This window comes from Pteropus alecto, unplaced genomic scaffold (genome assembly GCF_000325575.1).
Source record: "Pteropus alecto unplaced genomic scaffold, ASM32557v1 scaffold10, whole genome shotgun sequence".
NCBI lineage: Eukaryota > Metazoa > Chordata > Mammalia > Chiroptera > Pteropodidae > Pteropus > Pteropus alecto.
In genome coordinates, this window is record NW_006431210.1 from 5,191,507 (window position 1) to 5,197,506 (window position 6,000).

Here is a 6,000-nt window from a genome sequence, read left to right on the forward strand (position 1 = left end):
TCAAACCAAGTTTCCCACTTATAGTGTGGCTCAGATTTGGAGAACAATTCTAAATCTCAAGAGAGGCTGGAGAGTTAAGTGGGAGAGAGCTGGACCCAAAGGACCCTGGCGGTTGAATTGGAGTCTGGTTATTGGGCCAACTCAGAGAGGACCCACCTGGAACAGCACTTAAAGACAGGAAGGGATGAGGACATATCAATGTGTGCCTGCAAAGATAGCTGATGGTCCAGGATGCATGCATCCCTTGGGGCTTTGATGTTATTATAGAAGACCAGCAGCGCTTAGACATTGCTCCAAGAAAAGGACAAGAGAGAGGAAGTGACCAAAATAAATTTCTACCATTCTGAGGAAAGGGCATGAGAAAGAAATCCATAAATGACTGAACTAAAATTTTCACCAACTGGCCAGATGGAGAGTTTATAGTGAATATTCTGTATGGAAAACTGAAATTAGGTTTCCTGCACACCTGAGTTTGTGAAATGAAGTTTCTACCCACTACACACATATATCTCCCAATTAAAAAAAACAAAACAAAACAAAACAAAACAAAAAAAACTTGTCAACGATGTGGCAGTTTGGTCCATTGGAACATACTTACTAGCTGTTACGACCTCTGGCAAATTATTTAAACTCTCTTTGCCTCAGTCTCCATACCTGTAGATGGAAGTGTGAGCTTTATTTTAGCTTATTTAATAACGATATGAAGTAATGTATGTTTCACAGTATCTAGCATCTAATTAGTACTCAGTGGTTATCACTTAGTTTCCTTAAAAGAAAACATGGGGGAAAATAGCTACAGAAATTGAAAAGAAAACAAAGAACTGGAGGAAGGTGTTTGTCAGAAGGTTATTAACACTGTTAGGCTGATTGTGAGACTGGGCGTACAGTTCTCAGATGGGGAAAATTTACAGTTTGACGCTTACTACAATCAGCAAGTCTAGGTCCATTGATTAGCCATGTCTCCAGGTTCTTGCAAATGTCTTCATCTGCAGTATATTAGGCATCAGCTGTGTTAGACCTTGCTATCTCCTCCAAAGGGTAACCACAATAGGTATTGTTCACCTAAATGGACAAGGAAACCTTTCAGATCTATCCCGGTGACAATAACTATTTCCTTTAACGTGCCATTACAAATTAAGTCACATGAAAATGAGAATTGGTTCTGTGTGCTCTCACTCTTTTAGTACTTCTGAGATTCTGAACAGAAAAATTATGGAAAGTTGGCCTGACTTCATTTTTTCCTACATGTCATATGGCATTCTTGATTCAGTAATGTGCTTGTAATTAAATACCATTTAAATTTTCCCTCAACTGTATTCAGCATTTTGCCATTAGAGTTTTAAGTCATATATGGTATTCCAATGTCAAGAATTCCCTCTGGAAATGTGGTGGAAAAACTATTTGCTTTTACCTGCCTAACACCTTATGGGAATTTGTGAGTGGTAGCATAAAAGATTGGGCTAGAATTGCTTAGCAGTGGAGCCTTGGGCAGTGGTTTTGCCTTTCTTATCTATTAAAAAAAAAAGTGTAAAGCAAAGTCACCTCCAGTTACATGGAACATATATGATACACATTCTGGAATAGACTCAGTTTTAACATTCTATTCCTTTGTTCTCATAAGCAGATTCATTGTAGACCAAGAGTTCAAAAAAGAATCTCAATTTACTTTAAAGGTTATGGCTGACCAAAATTTTTACGATTCCATTAGAGACCAGCAAATGAAGTACCTTGGGAATAAGAAACAGAGAAGTATTTGGGTATAAGGGAGGTTAGAAGACAAAACATTTCAGAAGGAAAGAAATGACCTCTGAAAAAGAAATTGGAAATGTCCCAAAGGCAACTTCGATTTCCTCACTATTTACTTAGACTTCCTTTGGCTGCTTTGCAGTAGACATGAAGAGATAAATGCATATTGACTTCAAGATCAGGGCAATGGGATCCTTTATGTTTAGTTATTTCCTTATAAGTTAAAAACTAAATGCTTTGGTAAATGCTTTAAAAACAAATGGGGGTATTTCATACTCTCAGAATCAATGGTATATTTGAGCTGTGTGTGGCAAAGAATGGCCACTACTCATTCATTCATTTGAAGAGTGTCTATAAGCAACTACTGTGCATCAGGTGCTGTGCTCATCAGTGGCCAACAGAGATAAGTAAAGTTCAGTCTCTGTTCTTAAGGACCTTAGAATCTAGAGGAAGAAATCAAAGTGTAAGTAAGTGCCATAGAAATATAAACAAGAATCAAAGGTAGCTCATAAGAAATGAGTAACACTTGGAGGGAAATAGTAAAGAAGCAATTCCTGGATAAAGGAATATGGAGCTAAAATCAAAAGATGAATAACAGTTCCTCTGGAGATATTCAACAGTATTTTGACAGAAATTGCAGTTGTGAATACATTTCTAATATGGTGTAGAAGCTATGTTTAGAATACTGTAAGAGGCTTGATATTTTTAGAGCATGATGTGTAAGGTGGGAATGGTATAGTGGGAAGCCAGAAGAAACCTAAGCTAGAGTATATCATAAGTGGGTAGAAATTGACTGGTAGGAATCTCTTACAGTATTTGAACTAGACCTAAATGCCCATGAGGGGTCATGAAACATTTGAGGTAGAAAAACATGACTGGGTTTTAGCCAGCAGAGTTGTGAGTAGATTAGAAGGCAGCGATGAGTGAATGAAAGATACAAGGAGATGTTTTTGAGTATATAGAAATGGCAAAGGTGAGAAATAGAGTCTTATCTAAGAGAGTAGTAATGAAAAAGAAAACAGCAGCCTAATTTAAGACATAGTCAAGAAACAGTAGAATCTGGTGATGCCTGGTGTGAGGGGTAAGCATGACTTCCATTCTCTGACCCATTAAGTTAGTGGATTTGGTGTCATCACTTGAGAAAAAAAATAATAAGCAGAGAATGTTGAATTCGAGAGGCCAGTAGACATCCAGATATCTGGAGATAATTGAGAGAATAGCTCTAAAGAGCTTAAGAGAGGCAATTGATGTCAAGCTGTGGACAGCACCAAATTTTATATTTACTTGATACCTGCCATATAATAGTTAGCAAACTAGACTCAATGGACAAGATGAGAAATGCCCCTAGCCCCACAGATATTTGAGTCTAGGGAATTTTCAAAGAAGGCAAATGAAGAAGAGGATACTCAGTGCCCTTTGAAGAAATGCAAGGTGTGATAAGAACATAGAGAGGGTTTGTAACAAAGACTTGGTCTTGAGGAGGCATGAGGGAAGGAGAGGGGGACAGACAGCCTACAAAAATAATGAAATGAAGATGAGACTTGAAGTGTTATTAAAAATTAAAGAGTTAGTAGAAAAGATGAAGAGGACAATTTTTCAATCAGTGGAAGCAGCATGTGCAGTGACCAGGAAGCAAGACAACATGGCACTCCTGAGGAATTATGAGACATTCCATTGGATGGAATGTCAAGTCTGAGAGGACAATGGCAAGAGGTGAAGCTGGGAAAGTTAGCTCAGGCATGATCGTGGAAAGTCTGTTTTATAGAGTTTACACTTTCTCCAGTACGCAAGAGAAAGCCACTTAATGATTTTTGATTTTTAGTAGGGTAGTGATACAATCAGATTTGTATTTTAAAATCTCACTCCAGCTACTGTGTGGAGAATAAGATGTTAATTACAACAGTGAATCTGGATGTGGTTACTCAGGGCAAAGACCACAGTTCGATTCAACCCGCTAATGTGCTCTGGCCTGCAGAATGCTTTTTTAAATTATTATTTAATTCCGAATTCTTTGTAAGCATTTACAAATTGGAAACTCTCCCATAATATCAGAGTTGTAGGCTTCTTTTGAAAATAAGAAGACTTGGCAATGCCGGGACCACATTCCTGAGCTGTTGACAATTGGTGAGAGCTTGGGCTGTCAAAAAAGTGATTTCATTTTTTATTTTTTGGACAAAGTGAGAGCTTTCCTGAAAGCCAGAGTCTAAAGGAGGCATTTAGTTTGATTTTATTACTAGGAGAGAACATATAGACTAAGAATGATGAGACATTGTGTGTGCCTATCTAAACCAGACTCATGTGCCAAATCCCGTGCCCATTCCCTACTCATGGACCTTGTTCCAAGCAACTCTCCCTTTCTCATCAGACTTTCCCCCTCTATTGGACCATTGCCACTGGCATAGAAATCTGTTGTTATTTCTTTCACCCTAAAAATAACTTGATTTGATCCACTTTCTTAGAGTGAGAGACATTGCTCCAAACTCAGCTTCCCTTAACATTATTGGGAGTTAGCAACTGGCCTTCCTAGCAAGTTTTGTAAACACCTACAACCCAGGCTCAGACTATTGGTGCCCAAGGGATCTGTTTATCCTCACTGACAAGGGATAGCAACAGAAACTGCTCCCCAGCCCAAGCACATCCCTTCACAGACAACTCAGGAATAGGGACCCTGTACACTTAATGGCCTTCAGTCACTAATGTCACTCCTCTACTTTTGAGTCTTTCACAGGTTTTAAGGTGTCAGCTGGGGCTGCATATCATGGTTCAGCTGTGGAAAGATCTACTTCCAAGCTCATTCGTGAGGTTGCCAGGAGGAGTTAGTTCCTGTAGGTTACAGGACTCTACCTCAGCTCCTCGCTGGCTATTGAGCAGAGGCCTCTCTCAGTTCCTTGTCACATGAACCTCCATATAGGGAAGCTCACAATATGCCAGCTGCTTTATCAGATCAAGGAAGTGAGAAGAACCAGAGAGAATGTGTGAGCATGTGAGCAAAGCAGAGCCATCATCCTTTATAATCTAACCTGGCCTCCTCTCTAATTAATCTGTAGCCACATTTTCAACACAGCAGCCAGAGTGATTCTTTGCAAGTCAGAGCAGGTCGCTTCTTTCTTTAAAACCCTGCGATGGCTCCCATGTTACTCTGAGTAACAGCAAAAGTCTTTACAATGACTTTCCATGTTCTATAAAATCTAGCCCCTGTTACGTCTCTCATTTTGTCTCCTGCCACTTTCTCCATTGCTCAACCTGTCCCACCCACGCTAGCCTCCTGGCTATTCTTCAGACATGTTGTTGTTGACATGCTGCTGCCTCAGGGCCTTTGAATTGGCTATCTCCTCGGTCAGGAAGTTGTTCCTCCAAACTTCTGTAGTTCTGATGCACTAGCCTCCTCTAAGACTTTGTTCAAATATCACCTCATTAATGCAGAAAAACCTGGAAAACCTGATTCTAGGTATTTTCACTGTAAGCATCTTTTGCCTTATCATCTTTATCACCAGCATTTTTGCCAAGAGCATGTTTGCAACACAACTAATTTCTCATAAGGCATTTCACCATAAAAAATAAAATCATTGGTTGAGTGTTTGGTTTACTTTTAGCAGCCTTAATTTATTTAAGCTAGTTTTTAATTTGGTTTCATTTCTCCATTAATGAAGTTTTCACAGTGCTCCCATTTTTCTATCATACGAATCTCAGCCTTCATAATGGTCTATACAGTGACAAGTAGACGTAGTCATCTTAAAAATAGTGAATAAGAATAACTACCTATAAAGCTGGATTGTAAAACTACATATAAAGCCAAATTGCATAATATCCAAGAAAATAATAACATATAAGTTTGCAAATCATCAGTGAGTACTGTCATCCTTCCCACCCATCAAAACCAAAAAAAACTTATGAAGCTATAGCAAATATAAAAGAGGCAGCTATTAATTCACAACAGTTTTCAAAAGCATTAATCATTGATTCTTTAGTTGGAATCTGAGAAATCTCTTAATGAAGGAACTGTAGTGGAAAATTAAAAAGTGTAATACTGAAAGAGTAGACAAATTAATAAGGAAAGAAAATAGTACAAATAAAAGACTATGAAGACAGTGTGTTTTCATTTCTGCAAGTCTTTTTAGTTTTGTTATTAATTTTTCATATTTAATTGTGCCCTTTTTAATGTACTTCTTTTATTTTTTGTTATTTTATCTTTTATGGCGAAATTGCCTTAGGGTCAATTAGTTGTACAGTCAAAATATTTGCAGTGAAAATGCT